An 18,470-nucleotide genomic window follows, 5' to 3' on the forward strand; every position below is an offset into this window, starting at 1 on the left:
CCTCACAGTTCCTGGACATATAAATGTCACTGACACAGTAAAAATGAACACCGCTAACTGTCCTATTCTCTAACCAAGAGTCCCTCTAAACCAAGATGTCTTTCACTCGAAGAGTCCTCCAACAATGAGTCCTCAGTCACACATTTCCTAAGGGAGAACACACTTCCACAACCAGGGTATGGTCGTCGTTACGGCTGTATATGCAACCTATCTATATACAATATACAAATAAGGGTTCTTGGGTCAGTTCACGGGACATAAAACTGGCCGTTCAGTCCTGTCTAAAGAGATCAGACATAGCAACACCCAGCTTCCCAGACCAGTCTAATACACGCATAAGCCACAGATTTATAAAAATCAGCAGACTTACCGTGTTTTAGAGTGACGTGATTCAGCCTCCTAATTCGGCAGGTCCTGGGTTCACCGGTTTGCAAGTTTTGTCGTCCTCGGCGATCATGTCCCATGAGCCTCAGGCCCAACTTTGAGAAATGCCACTGAATGGTGATTGGGTGATTGGTATCACCCCTCTTCGAATGACCATACCCTGTCCAATTATAACGCTGAGCCGGCAAATGAGAAATAACACAACAACCGTGCGCTGTATCGCCCTCTCTCACAGGTGCACCCCGTTATTGCCATACAGTGGGGTCTTATACAGTTTTAGGTGGCTCAAATGGACAAGAATATACATGTTAAGTCTCATTGGCTACAGTCCAGAGACAGGGCACGTTCTTTGTATATTCATGACTCACAGTAAAGGTCTGGTACGTCCATTTAGGGCCAAGGTTCCTCCATACCTCCGGATGGTGTAAGCTTTGGGGGGAGGAGAGGGTCTGTTGTCCTCAGCAGCTGGCAGAAACGAAACCTTCCACACGCAGATCCATATGCTACTACCTATACTAAGACTGAAGTTAAGAATAGCTGTGGTTTTTGATCTATATTTAAAACATTTACAACATCATCCAAGCTCTCAGTTGGGAGTGCAGCTCAGCCTGCCAAAGGAGGGCCTTTCGCTGTGCCCTGAAAGCCAAAGAAAATTAGGCCATCGTCCCTGGGTGGACTCGAACCACCAACCTTTCGGTTAAACAGCCGAACGCGCTAACCGATTGCGCCACAGAGACACCGTTGCTGCACGCAATTGCTCGAAGCCCCAGCCAGGTCACATGACCTTTGACTCAATAATATCGAAAAGGAAAACAGCCTCAAGGGGGGGGCCCTGGCCTTTAACAAATGGCTATACTTGCTGGCGCATGGTAGCCAGAGGCCACCTATTTCGGCTTCTCTTCCCCGCCTTCCTAACCTCCTGAGCAGCAGCAGAGTGGCGCAGCGGAAGCGTGCTGGGCCCATAACCCAGAGGTCGATGGATCGAAACCATCCTCTGCTAAGAGCTCACTTTTACAAACCCCGCAGTACAATTCCCCAGAAGTTTCTGCTTAAAATCTAGGAGAGTGGGGGCCGATTCATCACCGCCTCTTGCTCGTTGCCAAACACCTGTCTTCAATATCTCCAACAAGACAAACTGGACAAGTATGTGGCTGTGTCTAAAAGCCTTGTTGCAAGCAAATATCACCTGCTTGCGCAAAGAAGGTTTTGTGTTGCACTAGTGGGGTAGCCAAAAATTTCTTCCAGAAGCACCATGCTTCTGCCCGGTTTCGAAGCCGGAATATTTCACGTGTTGGTGCTTTTGGCTACGTAGTGGGGTAGCCAAAAGGCTGCAAAAGAACTGTGTTTCTGCCCGTTTTCGAACCGGGGACCTTTCGCGTGTGAGGCGAACGTGATAACCGCTACACTACAGAAACCTGCCTGTTGAGACAGGCACCGCTATGGCGAGCCAGCCGCCAGTATTCAAACCGAGCGGAGGAAAACTGGGGCTTCGAAGTAAAAAGGTTTGTCCCTGGATCAAAAGGGTACCCAACCAATGTTTCTCCCCGGTTTCGAACCGGGGACCTTTCGCGTGTTAGGCGAACGTGATGACCACTACACTACAGAAACTCGGCGGAGGCCAACGCAGCTTTCCTCGCGAGCGAACAACACAAGTTTGAAAAAAGGAAGGAAAGTACTTTAACTGGGACCATCCCAGGCTGCCCCAAGTCCTGTCAGCTTCCCAATAGTTTCTTACTTGTGGCGATTGGGATGCACACTTAAAAAAACAAACAAAAAAAACAAAAAAAACTGGTTATTTAAGTCACAGCGTGGTGGGATGATGGCCAAAGTGAACGGACGTGAGAGGGGATTAGCTCAAATGGTAGAGCGCTCGCTTAGCATGCGAGAGGTAGCGGGATCGATGCCCGCATCCTCCATACCTTTTGACTTTTTCAAATGCCTTTTCTCATGCCACTCTTTGACAAGCCTAGGAGGTAGGCGAGCAAAGGCCAGCCAAGCCTTCGATAGCTCAGCTGGTAGAGCGGAGGACTGTAGTAAAAACATTAGCAATCCTTAGGTCGCTGGTTCGATTCCGGCTCGAAGGACCTTTTTCTTTGGGGGAGGGAGGCGGGTGCATCCTTTCGTGTTGGACCTTTCGAGCAGCTGAAACACACATTCTGGCTGCGCTCTTCCTCTACTACCTTAAAACACCCTTTTAAGAGAGCTGTGCTCCCAGTCTGAGGAATTTAAAACAGACACCACATCCAAGCTCTCAGTTGGGAGTGCAGCTCAGGCCTGCCAAAGGAGGGCCTTTCGCTGTGCCCTGAAAGCCAAAGAAAATTAGGCCATCGTCCCTGGGTGGACTCGAACCACCAACCTTTCGGTTAACAGCCGAACGCGCTAACCGATTGCGCCACAGAGACACCGTTGCTGCACGCAATTGCTCAAAGCCCCAGCCAGGTCACATGACCTTTGACTCAATAATATCGAAAAAGGAAAACAGCCTCAAGGGGGGCCCTGGCCTTTAACAAATGGCTATACTTGCTGGCGCATGGTAGCCAGAGGCCACCTATTTCGGCTTCTCTTCCCCGCCTTCCTAACCTCCTGAGCAGCAGCAGAGTGGCGCAGCGGAAGCGTGCTGGCCCATAACCCAGAGGTCGATGGATCGAAACCATCCTCTGCTAAGAGCTCACTTTTACAAACCCCGCAAGTACAATTCCCCAGAAGTTTCTGCTTAAAATCTAGGAGAGTGGGGGCCGATTCATCAGCCGCCTCTTGCTCGTTGCCAAACACCTGTCTTCAATATCTCCAACAAGACAAACTGGACAAGTATGTGGCTGTGTCTAAAAGCCTTGTTGCAAGCAAATATCACCTGCTTGCGCAAAGAAGGTTTTGTGTTGCACTAGTGGGGTAGCCAAAATTTCTTCCAGAAGCACCATGCTTCTGCCCGGTTTCGAAGCCGGAATATTTCACGTGTTGGTGCTTTTGGCTACGTAGTGGGGTAGCCAAAGGCTGCAAAAGAACTGTGTTTCTGCCCGTTTCGAACCGGGGACCTTTCGCGTGATAACCGCTACACTACAGAAACCTGCCTGTTGAGACAGGCACCGCTATGGCGAGCCAGCCGCCAGTATTCAAACCGAGCGGAGGAAACTGGGGCTTCGAAGTAAAAAGGTTTGTCCCTGGATCAAAAGGGTACCCAAACCAATGTTTCTGCCCGTTTCGAACCGGGGACCTTTCGCGTGTTAGGCGAACGTGATGACCACTACACTACAGAAACTCGGCGGAGGCCAACGCAGCTTTCCTCGCGAGCGAACAACACAAGTTTGAAAAAAGGAAGGAAAGTACTTTAAACTGGGGACCATCCCAGGCTGCCCCAAGTCCTGTCAGCTTCCAAATATTTTCTTACTTGTGGCGATTGGGATGCACACTTAAAAAAACAACAAAAAAAAAAAAAAAAAAAAACTGGTTATTTAAGTCACAGCGTGGTGGGATGATGGCCAAAGTGAACGGACGTGAGAGGGGGATTAGCTCAAATGGTAGAGCGCTCGCTTAGCATGCGAGAGGTAGCGGGATCGATGCCCGCATCCTCCATAACCTTTTGACTTTTTCAAATGCCTTTTCTCATGCCACTCTTTGACAAGCCTAGGAGGTAGGCGAGCAAAGGCCGGCCAAGCCTTCGATAGCTCAGCTGGTAGAGCGGAGGACTGTAGTAAAAACATTAGCAATCCTTAGGTCGCTGGTTCGATTCCGGCTCGAAGGACCTTTTTCTTTGGGGGGAGGGAGGCGGGTGCATCCTTTCGTGTTGGACCTTTCGAGCAGCTGAAACACACATTCTGGCTGCGCTCTTCCTCTACTACCTTAAAAAACACCCTTTTAAGAGAGCTGTGCTCCCAGTCTGAGGAATTTAAAACAGACACCACATCCAAGCTCTCAGTTGGGAGTGCAGCTCAGGCCTGCCAAAGGAGGGCCTTTCGCTGTGCCCTGAAAGCCAAAGAAAATTAGGCCATCGTCCCTGGGTGGACTCGAACCACCAACCTTTCGGTTAACAGCCGAACGCGCTAACCGATTGCGCCACAGAGACACCGTTGCTGCACGCAATTGCTCGAAGCCCCAGCCAGGTCACATGACCTTTGACTCAATAATATCGAAAAGGAAAACAGCCTCAAGGGGGGCCCTGGCCTTTAACAATGGCTATACTTGCTGGCGCATGGTAGCCAGAGGCCACCTATTTCGGCTTCTCTTCCCCGCCTTCCTAACCTCCTGAGCAGCAGCAGAGTGGCGCAGCGGAAGCGTGCTGGGCCCATAACCCAGAGGTCGATGGATCGAAACCATCCTCTGCTAAGAGCTCACTTTTACAAACCCCGCAAGTACAATTCCCCAGAAGTTTCTGCTTAAAATCTATAGAGTGGGGGCCGATTCATCAGCCGCCTCTTGCTCGTTGCCAAACACCTGTCTTCAATATCTCCAACAAGACAAACTGGACAAGTATGTGGCTGTGTCTAAAAAGCCTTGTTGCAAGCAAATATCACCTGCTTGCGCAAAGAAGTTTTGTGTTGCACTAGTGGGGTAGCCAAAAATTTCTTCCAGAAGCACCATGCTTCTGCCCGGTTTCGAAGCCGGAATATTTCACGTGTTGGTGCTTTTGGCTACGTAGTGGGGTAGCCAAAAGGCTGCAAAAGAACTGTGTTTCTGCCCGGTTTCGAACCGGGGACCTTTCGCGTGTGAGGCGAACGTGATAACCGCTACACTACAGAAACCTGCCTGTTGAGACAGGCACCGCTATGGCGAGCCAGCCGCCAGTATTCAAACCGAGCGGAGGAAAACTGGGGCTTCGAAGTAAAAAGGTTTGTCCCTGGATCAAAAGGGTACCCAAACCAATGTTTCTGCCCGGTTTCGAACCGGGGACCTTTCGCGTGTTAGGCGAACGTGATGACCACTACACTACAGAAACTCGGCGGAGGCCAACGCAGCTTTCCTCGCGAGCGAACAACACAAGTTTGAAAAAAGGAAGGAAAGTACTTTAAACTGGGGACCATCCCAGGCTGCCCCAAGTCCTGTCAGCTTCCCAATAGTTTCTTACTTGTGGCGATTGGGATGCACACTTAAAAAAAAAAAAAAAAAAAAAAACTGGTTATTTAAGTCACAGCGTGGTGGGATGATGGCCAAAGTGAACGGACGTGAGAGGGGGATTAGCTCAAATGGTAGAGCGCTCGCTTAGCATGCGAGAGGTAGCGGGATCGATGCCCGCATCCTCCATAACCTTTTGACTTTTTCAAATGCCTTTTCTCATGCCACTCTTTGACAAGCCTAGGAGGTAGGCGAGCAAAGGCCGGCCAAGCCTTCGATAGCTCAGCTGGTAGAGCGGAGGACTGTAGTAAAAACATTAGCAATCCTTAGGTCGCTGGTTCGATTCCGGCTCGAAGGACCTTTTTCTTTGGGGGAGGGAGGCGGGTGCATCCTTTCGTGTTGGACCTTTCGAGCAGCTGAAACACACATTCTGGCTGCGCTCTTCCTCTACTACCTTAAAACACCCTTTTAAGAGAGCTGTGCTCCCAGTCTGAGGAATTTAAAACAGACACCACATCCAAGCTCTCAGTTGGGAGTGCAGCTCAGGCCTGCCAAAGGAGGGCCTTTCGCTGTGCCCTGAAAGCCAAAGAAAATTAGGCCATCGTCCCTGGGTGGACTCGAACCACCAACCTTTCGGTTAACAGCCGAACGCGCTAACCGATTGCGCCACAGAGACACCGTTGCTGCACGCAATTGCTCGAAGCCCCAGCCAGGTCACATGACCTTTGACTCAATAATATCGAAAAAGGAAAACAGCCTCAAGGGGGGGCCCTGGCCTTTAACAAATGGCTATACTTGCTGGCGCATGGTAGCCAGAGGCCACCTATTTCGGCTTCTCTTCCCCGCCTTCCTAACCTCCTGAGCAGCAGCAGAGTGGCGCAGCGGAAGCGTGCTGGGCCCATAACCCAGAGGTCGATGGATCGAAACCATCCTCTGCTAAGAGCTCACTTTTACAAACCCCGCAAGTACAATTCCCCAGAAGTTTCTGCTTAAAATCTAGGAGAGTGGGGGCCGATTCATCAGCCGCCTCTTGCTCGTTGCCAAACACCTGTCTTCAATATCTCCAACAAGACAAACTGGACAAGTATGTGGCTGTGTCTAAAAAGCCTTGTTGCAAGCAAATATCACCTGCTTGCGCAAAGAAGGTTTTGTGTTGCACTAGTGGGGTAGCCAAAAATTTCTTCCAGAAGCACCATGCTTCTGCCCGGTTTCGAAGCCGGAATATTTCACGTGTTGGTGCTTTTGGCTACGTAGTGGGGTAGCCAAAAGGCTGCAAAAGAACTGTGTTTCTGCCCGGTTCGAACCGGGGACCTTTCGCGTGTGAGGCGAACGTGATAACCGCTACACTACAGAAACCTGCCTGTTGAGACAGGCACCGCTATGGCGAGCCAGCCGCCAGTATTCAAACCGAGCGGAGGAAAACTGGGGCTTCGAAGTAAAAAGGTTTGTCCCTGGATCAAAAGGGTACCCAAACCAATGTTTCTGCCCGGTTTCGAACCGGGGACCTTTCGCGTGTTAGGCGAACGTGATGACCACTACACTACAGAAACTCGGCGGAGGCCAACGCAGCTTTCCTCGCGAGCGAACAACACAAGTTTGAAAAAAGGAAGGAAAGTACTTTAAACTGGGGACCATCCCAGGCTGCCCCAAGTCCTGTCAGCTTCCCAATAGTTTCTTACTTGTGGCGATTGGGATGCACACTTAAAAAAACAAAACAAAAAAAAACAAAAAAAAACTGGTTATTTAAGTCACAGCGTGGTGGGATGATGGCCAAAGTGAACGGACGTGAGAGGGGGATTAGCTCAAATGGTAGAGCGCTCGCTTAGCATGCGAGAGGTAGCGGGATCGATGCCCGCATCCTCCATAACCTTTTGACTTTTTCAAATGCCTTTTCTCATGCCACTCTTTGACAAGCCTAGGAGGTAGGCGAGCAAAGGCCGGCCAAGCCTTCGATAGCTCAGCTGGTAGAGCGGAGGACTGTAGTAAAAACATTAGCAATCCTTAGGTCGCTGGTTCGATTCCGGCTCGAAGGACCTTTTTCTTTGGGGGAGGGAGGCGGGTGCATCCTTTCGTGTTGGACCTTTCGAGCAGCTGAAACACACATTCTGGCTGCGCTCTTCCTCTACTACCTTAAAACACCCTTTTAAGAGAGCTGTGCTCCCAGTCTGAGGAATTTAAAACAGACACCACATCCAAGCTCTCAGTTGGGAGTGCAGCTCAGGCCTGCCAAAGGAGGGCCTTTCGCTGTGCCCTGAAAGCCAAAGAAATTAGGCCATCGTCCCTGGGTGGACTCGAACCACCAACCTTTCGGTTAACAGCCGAACGCGCTAACCGATTGCGCCACAGAGACACCGTTGCTGCACGCAATTGCTCAAAGCCCCAGCCAGGTCACATGACCTTTGACTCAATAATATCGAAAAAGGAAAACAGCCTCAAGGGGGGGCCCTGGCCTTTAACAAATGGCTATACTTGCTGGCGCATGGTAGCCAGAGGCCACCTATTTCGGCTTCTCTTCCCCGCCTTCCTAACCTCCTGAGCAGCAGCAGAGTGGCGCAGCGGAAGCGTGCTGGGCCCATAACCCAGAGGTCGATGGATCGAAACCATCCTCTGCTAAGAGCTCACTTTTACAAACCCCGCAAGTACAATTCCCCAGAAGTTTCTGCTTAAAATCTAGGAGAGTGGGGGCCGATTCATCAGCCGCCTCTTGCTCGTTGCCAAACACCTGTCTTCAATATCTCCAACAAGACAAACTGGACAAGTATGTGGCTGTGTCTAAAAAGCCTTGTTGCAAGCAAATATCACCTGCTTGCGCAAAGAAGGTTTTGTGTTGCACTAGTGGGGTAGCCAAAAATTTCTTCCAGAAGCACCATGCTTCTGCCCGGTTTCGAAGCCGGAATATTTCACGTGTTGGTGCTTTTGGCTACGTAGTGGGGTAGCCAAAAGGCTGCAAAAGAACTGTGTTTCTGCCCGGTTTCGAACCGGGGACCTTTCGCGTGTGAGGCGAACGTGATAACCGCTACACTACAGAAACCTGCCTGTTGAGACAGGCACCGCTATGGCGAGCCAGCCGCCAGTATTCAAACCGAGCGGAGGAAAACTGGGGCTTCGAAGTAAAAAGGTTTGTCCCTGGATCAAAAGGGTACCCAAACCAATGTTTCTGCCCGGTTTCGAACCGGGGACCTTTCGCGTGTTAGGCGAACGTGATGACCACTACACTACAGAAACTCGGCGGAGGCCAACGCAGCTTTCCTCGCGAGCGAACAACACAAGTTTGAAAAAAGGAAGGAAAGTACTTTAAACTGGGGACCATCCCAGGCTGCCCCAAGTCCTGTCAGCTTCCCAATAGTTTCTTACTTGTGGCGATTGGGATGCACACTTAAAAAAACAAAACAAAAAAAAAAAAAAAAAACTGGTTATTTAAGTCACAGCGTGGTGGGATGATGGCCAAAGTGAACGGACGTGAGAGGGGGATTAGCTCAAATGGTAGAGCGCTCGCTTAGCATGCGAGAGGTAGCGGGATCGATGCCCGCATCCTCCATAACCTTTTGACTTTTTCAAATGCCTTTTCTCATGCCACTCTTTGACAAGCCTAGGAGGTAGGCGAGCAAAGGCCGGCCAAGCCTTCGATAGCTCAGCTGGTAGAGCGGAGGACTGTAGTAAAAACATTAGCAATCCTTAGGTCGCTGGTTCGATTCCGGCTCGAAGGACCTTTTTCTTTGGGGGGAGGGAGGCGGGTGCATCCTTTCGTGTTGGACCTTTCGAGCAGCTGAAACACACATTCTGGCTGCGCTCTTCCTCTACTACCTTAAAACACCCTTTTAAGAGAGCTGTGCTCCCAGTCTGAGGAATTTAAAACAGACACCACATCCAAGCTCTCAGTTGGGAGTGCAGCTCAGGCCTGCCAAAGGAGGGCCTTTCGCTGTGCCCTGAAAGCCAAAGAAAATTAGGCCATCGTCCCTGGGTGGACTCGAACCACCAACCTTTCGGTTAACAGCCGAACGCGCTAACCGATTGCGCCACAGAGACACCGTTGCTGCACGCAATTGCTCGAAGCCCCAGCCAGGTCACATGACCTTTGACTCAATAATATCGAAAAAGGAAAACAGCCTCAAGGGGGGGCCCTGGCCTTTAACAAATGGCTATACTTGCTGGCGCATGGTAGCCAGAGGCCACCTATTTCGGCTTCTCTTCCCCGCCTTCCTAACCTCCTGAGCAGCAGCAGAGTGGCGCAGCGGAAGCGTGCTGGGCCCATAACCCAGAGGTCGATGGATCGAAACCATCCTCTGCTAAGAGCTCACTTTTACAAACCCCGCAAGTACAATTCCCCAGAAGTTTCTGCTTAAAATCTAGGAGAGTGGGGGCCGATTCATCAGCCGCCTCTTGCTCGTTGCCAAACACCTGTCTTCAATATCTCCAACAAGACAAACTGGACAAGTATGTGGCTGTGTCTAAAAAGCCTTGTTGCAAGCAAATATCACCTGCTTGCGCAAAGAAGGTTTTGTGTTGCACTAGTGGGGTAGCCAAAAATTTCTTCCAGAAGCACCATGCTTCTGCCCGGTTTCGAAGCCGGAATATTTCACGTGTTGGTGCTTTTGGCTACGTAGTGGGGTAGCCAAAAGGCTGCAAAAGAACTGTGTTTCTGCCCGGTTTCGAACCGGGGACCTTTCGAAACGTGCGCTACACTACAGAAACCTGCCTGTTGAGACAGGCACCGCTGTTGAGCGGAGGCGGGGCTTTGGCCCTGGATCGGGTACCCAAACCAATGTTTCTGCCCGGTTTCGAACCGGGACCAAACGTGATGGCTCGCCAAAGTGAACGGTTTGTTTCTGCCATCGGTTTGTTTCCCAATAGTTTCTTACCGATTGGGATGCCACTTCAGGTTATTTAAGTCACAGTGTGGGATGGGCCAAAGTGAACGGACGTGATTAGCCAAATGGTAGAGCGCTCGCTTAGCATGCGAGAGGTAGCGGGATCGATGCCCGCATCCTCCATAACCTTTTGACTTTTTCAAATGCCTTTTCTCATGCCACTCTTTGACAAGCCTAGGAGGTAGGCGAGCAAAGGCCGGCCAAGCCTTCGATAGCTCAGCTGGTAGAGCGGAGGACTGTAGTAAAAACATTAGCAATCCTTAGGTCGCTGGTTCGATTCCGGCTCGAAGGACCTTTTTCTCTGCATCCTACCTTTCGACCTTTCGACTACTAAAACACCCTTTTAAGAGAGCTGTGCTCCCAGTCTGAGGAATTTAAAACAGACACCACATCCAAGCTCTCAGTTGGGAGTGCAGCTCAGGCCTGCCAAAGGAGGGCCTTTCGCTGTGCCCTGAAAGCCAAAGAAAATTAGGCCATCGTCCCTGGGTGGACTCGAACCACCAACCTTTCGGTTAACAGCCGAACGCGCTAACCGATTGCGCCACAGAGACACCGTTGCTGCACGCAATTGCTCGAAGCCCCAGCCAGGTCACATGACCTTTGACTCAATAATATCGAAAAAGGAAAACAGCCTCAAGGGGGGGCCCTGGCCTTTAACAAATGGCTATACTTGCTGGCGCATGGTAGCCAGAGGCCACCTATTTCGGCTTCTCTTCCCCGCCTTCCTAACCTCCTGAGCAGCAGCAGAGTGGCGCAGCGGAAGCGTGCTGGGCCCATAACCCAGAGGTCGATGGATCGAAACCATCCTCTGCTAAGAGCTCACTTTTACAAACCCCGCAAGTACAATTCCCCAGAAGTTTCTGCTTAAAATCTAGGAGAGTGGGGGCCGATTCATCAGCCGCCTCTTGCTCGTTGCCAAACACCTGTCTTCAATATCTCCAACAAGACAAACTGGACAAGTATGTGGCTGTGTCTAAAAAGCCTTGTTGCAAGCAAATATCACCTGCTTGCGCAAAGAAGGTTTTGTGTTGCACTAGTGGGGTAGCCAAAAATTTCTTCCAGAAGCACCATGCTTCTGCCCGGTTTCGAAGCCGGAATATTTCACGTGTTGGTGCTTCTGGCTACGTAGTGGGGTAGCCAAAAGGCTGCAAAAGAACTGTGTTTCTGCCCGGTTTCGAACCGGGGACCTTTCGCGTGTGAGGCGAACGTGATAACCGCTACACTACAGAAACCTGCCTGTTGAGACAGGCACCGCTATGGCGAGCCAGCCGCCAGTATTCAAACCGAGCGGAGGAAAACTGGGGCTTCGAAGTAAAAAGGTTTGTCCCTGGATCAAAAGGGTACCCAAACCAATGTTTCTGCCCGGTTTCGAACCGGGGACCTTTCGCGTGTTAGGCGAACGTGATGACCACTACACTACAGAAACTCGGCGGAGGCCAACGCAGCTTTCCTCGCGAGCGAACAACACAAGTTTGAAAAAAGGAAGGAAAGTACTTTAAACTGGGGACCATCCCAGGCTGCCCCAAGTCCTGTCAGCTTCCCAATAGTTTCTTACTTGTGGCGATTGGGATGCACACTTAAAAAAACAAAACAAAAAAAAACAAAAAAAAACTGGTTATTTAAGTCACAGCGTGGTGGGATGATGGCCAAAGTGAACGGACGTGAGAGGGGGATTAGCTCAAATGGTAGAGCGCTCGCTTAGCATGCGAGAGGTAGCGGGATCGATGCCCGCATCCTCCATAACCTTTTGACTTTTTCAAATGCCTTTTCTCATGCCACTCTTTGACAAGCCTAGGAGGTAGGCGAGCAAAGGCCGGCCAAGCCTTCGATAGCTCAGCTGGTAGAGCGGAGGACTGTAGTAAAAACATTAGCAATCCTTAGGTCGCTGGTTCGATTCCGGCTCGAAGGACCTTTTTCTTTGGGGGGAGGGAGGCGGGTGCATCCTTTCGTGTTGGACCTTTCGAGCAGCTGAAACACACATTCTGGCTGCGCTCTTCCTCTACTACCTTAAAACACCCTTTTAAGAGAGCTGTGCTCCCAGTCTGAGGAATTTAAAACAGGACACCACATCCAAGCTCTCAGTTGGGAGTGCAAGCTCAGGCCTGCCAAAGGAGGGCCTTCGCTGTGCCCTGAAAGCCAAAGAAAATTAGGCCATCGTCCCTGGTGGACTCGAACCACCAACCTTTCGGTTAACAGCCGAACGCGCTAACCGATTGCGCCACAGAGGACACCGTTGCTGCACGCAATTGCTCGAAGCCCCAGCCAGGTCACATGACCTTTGACTCAATAATATCGAAAAAGGAAAACAGCCTCAAGGGGGTGCCCTGGCCTTTAACAAATGGCTATACTGCTGGCGCCATGGTAGCCAGAGGCCACCTATTTCGGCTTCTCTTCCCCGCCTTCCTAACCTCCTGAGCAGCAGCAGAGTGGCGCAGCGGAAGCGTGCTGGGCCCATAACCCAGAGGTCGATGGATCGAAACCATCCTCTGCTAAGAGCTCACTTTTACAAACCCCGCAAGTACAATTCCCCAGAAGTTTCTGCTTAAAATCTAGGAGAGTGGGGGCCGATTCATCAGCCGCCTCTTGCTCGTTGCCAAACACCTGTCTTCAATATCTCCAACAAGACAAACTGGACAAGTATGTGGCTGTGTCTAAAAAGCCTTGTTGCAAGCAAATATCACCTGCTTGCGCAAAGAAGGTTTGTGTTGCACTAGTGGGGTAGCCAAAAATTTCTTCCAGAAGCACCATGCTTCTAGGCCCGGTTTCGAAGCCGGAATATTTCACGTGTTGGTGCTTTTGGCTACGTAGTGGGGTAGCCAAAGGCTGCAAAAGAACTGTGTTTCTGCCGGTTTCGAACCGGGGACCTTTCGCGTGTGAGGCGAACGTGATAACCGCTACACTACAGAAACCTGCCTGTTGAGACAGGCACCGCTATGGCGAGCCAGCCGCCAGTATTCAAACCGAGCGGAGGAAAAACTGGGGCTTCGAAGTAAAAAGGTTTGTCCCTGGATCAAAAGGGTACCCAAACCAATGTTTCTGCCCGGTTTCGAACCGGGGACCTTTCGCGCTGTTAGGCGAACGTGATGACCACTACACTACAGAAACTCGGCGGAGGCCAACGCAGCTTTCCTCGCGAGGCGAACAACACAAGTTTGAAAAAAGGAAGGAAAGTACTTTAAACTGGGGACCATCCCAGGCTTGCCCCAAGTCCTGTCAGCTTCCCAATAGTTTCTTACTTGTGGCGATTGGGATGCACACTTAAAAAACAAAACAAAAAAAAACAAAAAAAAACTGGTTATTTAAGTCACAGCGTGGTGGATGATGGCCAAAGTGAACGGACGTGAGAGGGGGATTAGCTCAAATGGTAGAGCGCTCGCGTAGCATGGCGAGAGGTAGCGGGATCGATGCCCGCATCCTCCATAACCTTTTGACTTTTTCAAATGCCTTTTCTCATGCCACTCTTTGACAAGCCTAGGAGGTAGGCGAGCAAAGGCCGGCCCAAGCCTTCGATAGCTCAGCTGGTAGAGCGGAGGACTGTAGTAAAAACATTAGCAATCCTTTAGGTCGCTGGTTCGATTCCGGCTCGAAGGACCTTTTTCTTTGGGGGGGAGGGAGGCGGGTGCATCCTTTCGTGTTGGACCTTTCGAGCAGCTGAAACACACATTCTGGCTGCGCTCTTCCTCTACTACCTTAAAACACCCTTTTAAGAGAGCTGTGCTCCCAGTCTGAGGAATTTAAAACAGACACCACATCCAAGCTCTCAGTTGGGAGTGCAGCTCAGGCCTGCCAAAGGAGGGCCTTTCGCTGTGCCCTGAAAGCCAAAGAAAATTAGGCCATCGTCCCTGGGTGGACTCGAACCACCAACCTTTCGGTTAACAGCCGAACGCGGCTAACCGATTGCGCCACAGAGACACCGTTGCTGCACGCAATTGCTCGAAGCCCCAGCCAGGGTCACATGACCTTTGACTCAAATAATCGGAAAAAGGAAAACAGCCTCAAGGGGGGCCCTGGCCTTTAACAAATGGCTATACTTGCTGGCGCATGGTAGCCAGAGGCCACCTATTTCGGCTTCTCTTCCCCGCCTTCCTAACCTCCTGAGCAGCAGCAGAGTGGCGCAGCGGGGAAGCGTGCTGGGCCCATAACCCAGAGGTCGATGGATCGAAACCATCCTCTGCTAAGAGCTCACTTTTACAAACCCCGCAAGTACAATTCCCCAGAAGTTTTCTGCTTAAAATCTAGGAGAGTGGGGGCCGATTCATCAGCCGCCTCTTGCTCGTTGCCAAACACCTGTCTTCAATATCTCCAACAAGACAAACTGGACAAGTATGTGGCTGTGTCTAAAAAGCCTTGTTGCAAGCAAATAATCACCTGCTTGCGCAAGAAGGTTTTGTGTTGCACTAGTGGGGTAGCCAAAAATTTCTTCCAGAAGCACCATGCTTCTGCCCGGTTTTCGAAGCCGGAATATTTCACGTGTTGGTGCTTTTGGCTACGTAGTGGGGTAGCCAAAAGGCTGCAAAAGAACTGTGTTTCTGCCCAGGTTTCGAACCGGGGACCCTTTCGCGTGTGAGGCGAACGTGATAACCGCTACACTACAGAAACCTGCCTGTTGAGACAGGCACCGCTATGGCGAGCCAGCCGCCAGTATTCAAACCGAGCGGAAGGAAAACTGGGGCTTCGAAGTAAAAAGGTTTTGTCCCTGGATCAAAAGGGTACCCAAACCAAGGTTTCTGCCCGGTTTCGAACCGGGGACCTTTCGCGTGTTAGGCGAACGTGATGACCACTACACTACAGAAACTCGGCGGAGGCCAACGCAGCTTTCCTCGCGAGCGAACAACACAAGTTTGAAAAAAGGAAGGAAAGTACTTTAAACTGGGGACCATCCCAGGCTGCCCCAAGTCCTGTCAGCTTCCCAATAGTTTCTTACTTGTGGCGATTGGGATGCACACTTAAAAAAACAAAACAAAAAAAAAAAAAAAAAAACTGGTTATTTAAGTCACAGCGTGGTGGGATGATGGCCAAAGTGAACGGACGTGAGAGGGGGATTAGCTCAAATGGTAGAGCGCTCGCTTAGCATGCGAGAGGTAGCGGGATCGATGCCCGCATCCTCCATAACCTTTTGACTTTTTCAAATGCCTTTTCTCATGCCACTCTTTGACAAGCCTAGGAGGTAGGCGAGCAAAGGCCGGCCAAGCCTTCGATAGCTCAGCTGGTAGAGCGGAGGACTGTAGTAAAAACATTAGCAATCCTTAGGTCGCTGGTTCGATTCCGGCTCGAAGGACCTTTTTCTTTGGGGGGAGGGAGGCGGGTGCATCCTTTCGTGTTGGACCTTTCGAGCAGCTGAAACACACATTCTGGCTGCGCTCTTCCTCTACTACCTTAAAACACCCTTTTAAGAGAGCTGTGCTCCCAGTCTGAGGAATTTAAAACAGACACCACATCCAAGCTCTCAGTTGGGAGTGCAGCTCAGGCCTGCCAAAGGAGGGCCTTTCGCTGTGCCCTGAAAGCCAAAGAAAATTAGGCCATCGTCCCTGGGTGGACTCGAACCACCAACCTTTCGGTTAACAGCCGAACGCGCTAACCGATTGCGCCACAGAGACACCGTTGCTGCACGCAATTGCTCGAAGCCCCAGCCAGGTCACATGACCTTTGACTCAATAATATCGAAAAAGGAAAACAGCCTCAAGGGGGGGCCCTGGCCTTTAACAAATGGCTATACTTGCTGGCGCATGGTAGCCAGAGGCCACCTATTTCGGCTTCTCTTCCCCGCCTTCCTAACCTCCTGAGCAGCAGCAGAGTGGCGCAGCGGAAGCGTGCTGGGCCCATAACCCAGAGGTCGATGGATCGAAACCATCCTCTGCTAAGAGCTCACTTTTACAAACCCCGCAAGTACAATTCCCCAGAAGTTTCTGCTTAAAATCTAGGAGAGTGGGGGCCGATTCATCAGCCGCCTCTTGCTCGTTGCCAAACACCTGTCTTCAATATCTCCAACAAGACAAACTGGACAAGTATGTGGCTGTGTCTAAAAAGCCTTGTTGCAAGCAAATATCACCTGCTTGCGCAAAGAAGGTTTTGTGTTGCACTAGTGGGGTAGCCAAAAATTTCTTCCAGAAGCACCATGCTTCTGCCCGGTTTCGAAGCCGGAATATTTCACGTGTTGGTGCTTTTGGCTACGTAGTGGGGTAGCCAAAAGGCTGCAAAAGAACTGTGTTTCTGCCCGGTTTCGAACCGGGGACCTTTCGCGTGTGAGGCGAACGTGATAACCGCTACACTACAGAAACCTGCCTGTTGAGACAGGCACCGCTATGGCGAGCCAGCCGCCAGTATTCAAACCGAGCGGAGGAAAACTGGGGCTTCGAAGTAAAAAGGTTTGTCCCTGGATCAAAAGGGTACCCAAACCAATGTTTCTGCCCGGTTTCGAACCGGGGACCTTTCGCGTGTTAGGCGAACGTGATGACCACTACACTACAGAAACTCGGCGGAGGCCAACGCAGCTTTCCTCGCGAGCGAACAACACAAGTTTGAAAAAAGGAAGGAAAGTACTTTAAACTGGGGACCATCCCAGGCTGCCCCAAGTCCTGTCAGCTTCCCAATAGTTTCTTACTTGTGGCGATTGGGATGCACACTTAAAAAAACAAAACAAAAAAAAACAAAAAAAAACTGGTTATTTAAGTCACAGCGTGGTGGGATGATGGCCAAAGTGAACGGACGTGAGAGGGGGATTAGCTCAAATGGTAGAGCGCTCGCTTAGCATGCGAGAGGTAGCGGGATCGATGCCCGCATCCTCCATAACCTTTTGACTTTTTCAAATGCCTTTTCTCATGCCACTCTTTGACAAGCCTAGGAGGTAGGCGAGCAAAGGCCGGCCAAGCCTTCGATAGCTCAGCTGGTAGAGCGGAGGACTGTAGTAAAAACATTAGCAATCCTTAGGTCGCTGGTTCGATTCCGGCTCGAAGGACCTTTTTCTTTGGGGGGAGGGAGGCGGGTGCATCCTTTCGTGTTGGACCTTTCGAGCAGCTGAAACACACATTCTGGCTGCGCTCTTCCTCTACTACCTTAAAACACCCTTTTAAGAGAGCTGTGCTCCCAGTCTGAGGAATTTAAAACAGACACCACATCCAAGCTCTCAGTTGGGAGTGCAGCTCAGGCCTGCCAAAGGAGGGCCTTTCGCTGTGCCCTGAAAGCCAAAGAAAATTAGGCCATCGTCCCTGGGTGGACTCGAACCACCAACCTTTCGGTTAACAGCCGAACAGCGCTAACCGATTGCGCCACAGAGACACCGTTGCTGCACGCAATTGCTCACAGCCCCAGCCAGGTCACATGACCTTTGACTCAATAATATCCGAAAAAGTGAAAACAGCCTCAAGGGTGGGGCCCTGGCCTTTAACAAAATGGCTATACTTGCTGGCGCATGGTAGCCAGAGGCCACCTATTTCGGCTTCTCTTCCCCGCCTTCCTAACCTCCTGAGCAGGCAGCAGAGTGGCGCAGCGGAAGCGTGCTGGGCCCATAACCCAGAGGTCGATGGGATCGAAACCATCCTCTGCTAAGAGCTCACTTTTACAAACCCCGCAAGTACAATTCCCCAGAAGTTTCTGCTTAAAATCTAGGAGAGTGGGGGCCGATTCATCAGCCGCCTCTTGCTCGTTGCCAAACACCTGTCTTCAATATCTCCAACAAGACAAACTGGACAAGTATGTGGCTGTGTCTAAAAAGCCTTGTTGCAAGCAAATATCACCTGCTTGCGCAAAGAAGGTTTTGTGTTGCACTAGTGGGGTAGCCAAAAATTTCTTCCAGAAGCACCATGCTTTCTGCCCGGTTTCGAAGCCGGAATATTTCACGTGTTGGTGCTTTTGGCTACGTAGTGGGGTAGCCAAAAGGCTGCCAAAAGAACTGTGTTTCTGCCCGGTTTCGAACCGGGGACCTTTCGCGTGTGAGGCGAACGTGATAACCGCTACACTACAGAAACCTGCCTGTTGAGACAGGCACCGCTATGGCGAGCCAGCCGCCAGTATTCAAACCGAGCGGAGGAAAACTGGGGCTTCGAAGTAAAAAAGGTTTGTCCCTGGATCAAAAGGGGTACCCAAACCAATGTTTCTGCCCGGTTTCGAACCTGGGGACCTTTCGCCGTGTTAGGCGAACGTGATGACCACTACACTACAGAAACTCGGCGGAGG

At 50.9% G+C, this 18,470-nt stretch overlaps 54 non-coding genes across 54 annotated transcripts; 25 read left to right on the plus strand and 29 right to left on the minus strand.

The window, feature by feature from the left end:
• Positions 1 to 1,312: 1,312 nt before the first annotated feature.
• TRNAM-CAU (transfer RNA methionine (anticodon CAU)) lies at positions 1,313 to 1,384 on the plus strand. The gene has a single exon. It is a non-coding gene; the product is annotated as a tRNA-Met (tRNA).
• Positions 1,385 to 1,726: 342 nt separating this feature from the next.
• On the minus strand, positions 1,727 to 1,799 carry TRNAV-CAC (transfer RNA valine (anticodon CAC)). Its single transcript has one exon. It is a non-coding gene; the product is annotated as a tRNA-Val (tRNA).
• A 120-nt stretch (positions 1,800 to 1,919) lies between these two features.
• Positions 1,920 to 1,992, minus strand: TRNAV-AAC (transfer RNA valine (anticodon AAC)). The gene has a single exon. It is a non-coding gene; the product is annotated as a tRNA-Val (tRNA).
• Positions 1,993 to 2,381: 389 nt separating this feature from the next.
• TRNAY-GUA (transfer RNA tyrosine (anticodon GUA)) lies at positions 2,382 to 2,468 on the plus strand. The gene is given in 2 exon segments: positions 2,382 to 2,418; positions 2,433 to 2,468. It is a non-coding gene; the product is annotated as a tRNA-Tyr (tRNA).
• Positions 2,469 to 2,712: 244 nt separating this feature from the next.
• Positions 2,713 to 2,786, minus strand: TRNAN-GUU (transfer RNA asparagine (anticodon GUU)). The gene has a single exon. It is a non-coding gene; the product is annotated as a tRNA-Asn (tRNA).
• A 782-nt stretch (positions 2,787 to 3,568) lies between these two features.
• Positions 3,569 to 3,640, minus strand: TRNAV-AAC (transfer RNA valine (anticodon AAC)). The gene has a single exon. It is a non-coding gene; the product is annotated as a tRNA-Val (tRNA).
• A 241-nt stretch (positions 3,641 to 3,881) lies between these two features.
• On the plus strand, positions 3,882 to 3,954 carry TRNAA-AGC (transfer RNA alanine (anticodon AGC)). The gene has a single exon. It is a non-coding gene; the product is annotated as a tRNA-Ala (tRNA).
• Positions 3,955 to 4,036: 82 nt separating this feature from the next.
• TRNAY-GUA (transfer RNA tyrosine (anticodon GUA)) lies at positions 4,037 to 4,123 on the plus strand. Its single transcript is given in 2 exon segments — positions 4,037 to 4,073; positions 4,088 to 4,123. It is a non-coding gene; the product is annotated as a tRNA-Tyr (tRNA).
• A 247-nt stretch (positions 4,124 to 4,370) lies between these two features.
• TRNAN-GUU (transfer RNA asparagine (anticodon GUU)) lies at positions 4,371 to 4,444 on the minus strand. The gene has a single exon. It is a non-coding gene; the product is annotated as a tRNA-Asn (tRNA).
• A 188-nt stretch (positions 4,445 to 4,632) lies between these two features.
• TRNAM-CAU (transfer RNA methionine (anticodon CAU)) lies at positions 4,633 to 4,704 on the plus strand. The gene has a single exon. It is a non-coding gene; the product is annotated as a tRNA-Met (tRNA).
• Positions 4,705 to 5,047: 343 nt separating this feature from the next.
• On the minus strand, positions 5,048 to 5,120 carry TRNAV-CAC (transfer RNA valine (anticodon CAC)). The gene has a single exon. It is a non-coding gene; the product is annotated as a tRNA-Val (tRNA).
• Positions 5,121 to 5,241: 121 nt separating this feature from the next.
• TRNAV-AAC (transfer RNA valine (anticodon AAC)) lies at positions 5,242 to 5,314 on the minus strand. Its single transcript has one exon. It is a non-coding gene; the product is annotated as a tRNA-Val (tRNA).
• Positions 5,315 to 5,546: 232 nt separating this feature from the next.
• TRNAA-AGC (transfer RNA alanine (anticodon AGC)) lies at positions 5,547 to 5,619 on the plus strand. Its single transcript has one exon. It is a non-coding gene; the product is annotated as a tRNA-Ala (tRNA).
• Positions 5,620 to 5,701: 82 nt separating this feature from the next.
• Positions 5,702 to 5,788, plus strand: TRNAY-GUA (transfer RNA tyrosine (anticodon GUA)). Its single transcript is given in 2 exon segments — positions 5,702 to 5,738; positions 5,753 to 5,788. It is a non-coding gene; the product is annotated as a tRNA-Tyr (tRNA).
• A 244-nt stretch (positions 5,789 to 6,032) lies between these two features.
• Positions 6,033 to 6,106, minus strand: TRNAN-GUU (transfer RNA asparagine (anticodon GUU)). The gene has a single exon. It is a non-coding gene; the product is annotated as a tRNA-Asn (tRNA).
• Positions 6,107 to 6,297: 191 nt separating this feature from the next.
• TRNAM-CAU (transfer RNA methionine (anticodon CAU)) lies at positions 6,298 to 6,369 on the plus strand. The gene has a single exon. It is a non-coding gene; the product is annotated as a tRNA-Met (tRNA).
• Positions 6,370 to 6,714: 345 nt separating this feature from the next.
• Positions 6,715 to 6,786, minus strand: TRNAV-CAC (transfer RNA valine (anticodon CAC)). Its single transcript has one exon. It is a non-coding gene; the product is annotated as a tRNA-Val (tRNA).
• A 121-nt stretch (positions 6,787 to 6,907) lies between these two features.
• TRNAV-AAC (transfer RNA valine (anticodon AAC)) lies at positions 6,908 to 6,980 on the minus strand. Its single transcript has one exon. It is a non-coding gene; the product is annotated as a tRNA-Val (tRNA).
• Positions 6,981 to 7,221: 241 nt separating this feature from the next.
• On the plus strand, positions 7,222 to 7,294 carry TRNAA-AGC (transfer RNA alanine (anticodon AGC)). The gene has a single exon. It is a non-coding gene; the product is annotated as a tRNA-Ala (tRNA).
• An 82-nt stretch (positions 7,295 to 7,376) lies between these two features.
• Positions 7,377 to 7,463, plus strand: TRNAY-GUA (transfer RNA tyrosine (anticodon GUA)). The gene is given in 2 exon segments: positions 7,377 to 7,413; positions 7,428 to 7,463. It is a non-coding gene; the product is annotated as a tRNA-Tyr (tRNA).
• Positions 7,464 to 7,706: 243 nt separating this feature from the next.
• Positions 7,707 to 7,780, minus strand: TRNAN-GUU (transfer RNA asparagine (anticodon GUU)). The gene has a single exon. It is a non-coding gene; the product is annotated as a tRNA-Asn (tRNA).
• A 191-nt stretch (positions 7,781 to 7,971) lies between these two features.
• On the plus strand, positions 7,972 to 8,043 carry TRNAM-CAU (transfer RNA methionine (anticodon CAU)). The gene has a single exon. It is a non-coding gene; the product is annotated as a tRNA-Met (tRNA).
• Positions 8,044 to 8,388: 345 nt separating this feature from the next.
• Positions 8,389 to 8,461, minus strand: TRNAV-CAC (transfer RNA valine (anticodon CAC)). The gene has a single exon. It is a non-coding gene; the product is annotated as a tRNA-Val (tRNA).
• A 121-nt stretch (positions 8,462 to 8,582) lies between these two features.
• Positions 8,583 to 8,655, minus strand: TRNAV-AAC (transfer RNA valine (anticodon AAC)). Its single transcript has one exon. It is a non-coding gene; the product is annotated as a tRNA-Val (tRNA).
• Positions 8,656 to 8,895: 240 nt separating this feature from the next.
• On the plus strand, positions 8,896 to 8,968 carry TRNAA-AGC (transfer RNA alanine (anticodon AGC)). Its single transcript has one exon. It is a non-coding gene; the product is annotated as a tRNA-Ala (tRNA).
• An 82-nt stretch (positions 8,969 to 9,050) lies between these two features.
• TRNAY-GUA (transfer RNA tyrosine (anticodon GUA)) lies at positions 9,051 to 9,137 on the plus strand. Its single transcript is given in 2 exon segments — positions 9,051 to 9,087; positions 9,102 to 9,137. It is a non-coding gene; the product is annotated as a tRNA-Tyr (tRNA).
• A 245-nt stretch (positions 9,138 to 9,382) lies between these two features.
• Positions 9,383 to 9,456, minus strand: TRNAN-GUU (transfer RNA asparagine (anticodon GUU)). The gene has a single exon. It is a non-coding gene; the product is annotated as a tRNA-Asn (tRNA).
• A 191-nt stretch (positions 9,457 to 9,647) lies between these two features.
• Positions 9,648 to 9,719, plus strand: TRNAM-CAU (transfer RNA methionine (anticodon CAU)). The gene has a single exon. It is a non-coding gene; the product is annotated as a tRNA-Met (tRNA).
• Positions 9,720 to 10,503: 784 nt separating this feature from the next.
• TRNAY-GUA (transfer RNA tyrosine (anticodon GUA)) lies at positions 10,504 to 10,590 on the plus strand. The gene is given in 2 exon segments: positions 10,504 to 10,540; positions 10,555 to 10,590. It is a non-coding gene; the product is annotated as a tRNA-Tyr (tRNA).
• A 185-nt stretch (positions 10,591 to 10,775) lies between these two features.
• On the minus strand, positions 10,776 to 10,849 carry TRNAN-GUU (transfer RNA asparagine (anticodon GUU)). Its single transcript has one exon. It is a non-coding gene; the product is annotated as a tRNA-Asn (tRNA).
• Positions 10,850 to 11,040: 191 nt separating this feature from the next.
• On the plus strand, positions 11,041 to 11,112 carry TRNAM-CAU (transfer RNA methionine (anticodon CAU)). Its single transcript has one exon. It is a non-coding gene; the product is annotated as a tRNA-Met (tRNA).
• Positions 11,113 to 11,457: 345 nt separating this feature from the next.
• TRNAV-CAC (transfer RNA valine (anticodon CAC)) lies at positions 11,458 to 11,530 on the minus strand. Its single transcript has one exon. It is a non-coding gene; the product is annotated as a tRNA-Val (tRNA).
• A 121-nt stretch (positions 11,531 to 11,651) lies between these two features.
• On the minus strand, positions 11,652 to 11,724 carry TRNAV-AAC (transfer RNA valine (anticodon AAC)). The gene has a single exon. It is a non-coding gene; the product is annotated as a tRNA-Val (tRNA).
• Positions 11,725 to 11,965: 241 nt separating this feature from the next.
• TRNAA-AGC (transfer RNA alanine (anticodon AGC)) lies at positions 11,966 to 12,038 on the plus strand. The gene has a single exon. It is a non-coding gene; the product is annotated as a tRNA-Ala (tRNA).
• An 82-nt stretch (positions 12,039 to 12,120) lies between these two features.
• On the plus strand, positions 12,121 to 12,207 carry TRNAY-GUA (transfer RNA tyrosine (anticodon GUA)). Its single transcript is given in 2 exon segments — positions 12,121 to 12,157; positions 12,172 to 12,207. It is a non-coding gene; the product is annotated as a tRNA-Tyr (tRNA).
• A 246-nt stretch (positions 12,208 to 12,453) lies between these two features.
• TRNAN-GUU (transfer RNA asparagine (anticodon GUU)) lies at positions 12,454 to 12,527 on the minus strand. The gene has a single exon. It is a non-coding gene; the product is annotated as a tRNA-Asn (tRNA).
• Positions 12,528 to 12,718: 191 nt separating this feature from the next.
• Positions 12,719 to 12,790, plus strand: TRNAM-CAU (transfer RNA methionine (anticodon CAU)). Its single transcript has one exon. It is a non-coding gene; the product is annotated as a tRNA-Met (tRNA).
• Positions 12,791 to 13,135: 345 nt separating this feature from the next.
• On the minus strand, positions 13,136 to 13,207 carry TRNAV-CAC (transfer RNA valine (anticodon CAC)). Its single transcript has one exon. It is a non-coding gene; the product is annotated as a tRNA-Val (tRNA).
• A 122-nt stretch (positions 13,208 to 13,329) lies between these two features.
• Positions 13,330 to 13,403, minus strand: TRNAV-AAC (transfer RNA valine (anticodon AAC)). The gene has a single exon. It is a non-coding gene; the product is annotated as a tRNA-Val (tRNA).
• Positions 13,404 to 13,801: 398 nt separating this feature from the next.
• On the plus strand, positions 13,802 to 13,889 carry TRNAY-GUA (transfer RNA tyrosine (anticodon GUA)). Its single transcript is given in 2 exon segments — positions 13,802 to 13,838; positions 13,853 to 13,889. It is a non-coding gene; the product is annotated as a tRNA-Tyr (tRNA).
• Positions 13,890 to 14,135: 246 nt separating this feature from the next.
• TRNAN-GUU (transfer RNA asparagine (anticodon GUU)) lies at positions 14,136 to 14,210 on the minus strand. Its single transcript has one exon. It is a non-coding gene; the product is annotated as a tRNA-Asn (tRNA).
• A 612-nt stretch (positions 14,211 to 14,822) lies between these two features.
• On the minus strand, positions 14,823 to 14,897 carry TRNAV-CAC (transfer RNA valine (anticodon CAC)). The gene has a single exon. It is a non-coding gene; the product is annotated as a tRNA-Val (tRNA).
• A 123-nt stretch (positions 14,898 to 15,020) lies between these two features.
• On the minus strand, positions 15,021 to 15,093 carry TRNAV-AAC (transfer RNA valine (anticodon AAC)). The gene has a single exon. It is a non-coding gene; the product is annotated as a tRNA-Val (tRNA).
• A 241-nt stretch (positions 15,094 to 15,334) lies between these two features.
• Positions 15,335 to 15,407, plus strand: TRNAA-AGC (transfer RNA alanine (anticodon AGC)). Its single transcript has one exon. It is a non-coding gene; the product is annotated as a tRNA-Ala (tRNA).
• An 82-nt stretch (positions 15,408 to 15,489) lies between these two features.
• TRNAY-GUA (transfer RNA tyrosine (anticodon GUA)) lies at positions 15,490 to 15,576 on the plus strand. Its single transcript is given in 2 exon segments — positions 15,490 to 15,526; positions 15,541 to 15,576. It is a non-coding gene; the product is annotated as a tRNA-Tyr (tRNA).
• Positions 15,577 to 15,821: 245 nt separating this feature from the next.
• TRNAN-GUU (transfer RNA asparagine (anticodon GUU)) lies at positions 15,822 to 15,895 on the minus strand. Its single transcript has one exon. It is a non-coding gene; the product is annotated as a tRNA-Asn (tRNA).
• Positions 15,896 to 16,086: 191 nt separating this feature from the next.
• TRNAM-CAU (transfer RNA methionine (anticodon CAU)) lies at positions 16,087 to 16,158 on the plus strand. The gene has a single exon. It is a non-coding gene; the product is annotated as a tRNA-Met (tRNA).
• Positions 16,159 to 16,503: 345 nt separating this feature from the next.
• Positions 16,504 to 16,576, minus strand: TRNAV-CAC (transfer RNA valine (anticodon CAC)). The gene has a single exon. It is a non-coding gene; the product is annotated as a tRNA-Val (tRNA).
• Positions 16,577 to 16,697: 121 nt separating this feature from the next.
• On the minus strand, positions 16,698 to 16,770 carry TRNAV-AAC (transfer RNA valine (anticodon AAC)). Its single transcript has one exon. It is a non-coding gene; the product is annotated as a tRNA-Val (tRNA).
• A 241-nt stretch (positions 16,771 to 17,011) lies between these two features.
• Positions 17,012 to 17,084, plus strand: TRNAA-AGC (transfer RNA alanine (anticodon AGC)). The gene has a single exon. It is a non-coding gene; the product is annotated as a tRNA-Ala (tRNA).
• Positions 17,085 to 17,166: 82 nt separating this feature from the next.
• TRNAY-GUA (transfer RNA tyrosine (anticodon GUA)) lies at positions 17,167 to 17,253 on the plus strand. Its single transcript is given in 2 exon segments — positions 17,167 to 17,203; positions 17,218 to 17,253. It is a non-coding gene; the product is annotated as a tRNA-Tyr (tRNA).
• A 245-nt stretch (positions 17,254 to 17,498) lies between these two features.
• Positions 17,499 to 17,573, minus strand: TRNAN-GUU (transfer RNA asparagine (anticodon GUU)). The gene has a single exon. It is a non-coding gene; the product is annotated as a tRNA-Asn (tRNA).
• Positions 17,574 to 18,189: 616 nt separating this feature from the next.
• Positions 18,190 to 18,262, minus strand: TRNAV-CAC (transfer RNA valine (anticodon CAC)). Its single transcript has one exon. It is a non-coding gene; the product is annotated as a tRNA-Val (tRNA).
• A 123-nt stretch (positions 18,263 to 18,385) lies between these two features.
• On the minus strand, positions 18,386 to 18,460 carry TRNAV-AAC (transfer RNA valine (anticodon AAC)). Its single transcript has one exon. It is a non-coding gene; the product is annotated as a tRNA-Val (tRNA).
• Positions 18,461 to 18,470: the final 10 nt, after the last annotated feature.

Source organism: Dendropsophus ebraccatus, unplaced genomic scaffold, assembly GCF_027789765.1.
Source record: "Dendropsophus ebraccatus isolate aDenEbr1 unplaced genomic scaffold, aDenEbr1.pat pat_scaffold_804_ctg1, whole genome shotgun sequence".
Taxonomy (NCBI): domain Eukaryota; kingdom Metazoa; phylum Chordata; class Amphibia; order Anura; family Hylidae; genus Dendropsophus; species Dendropsophus ebraccatus.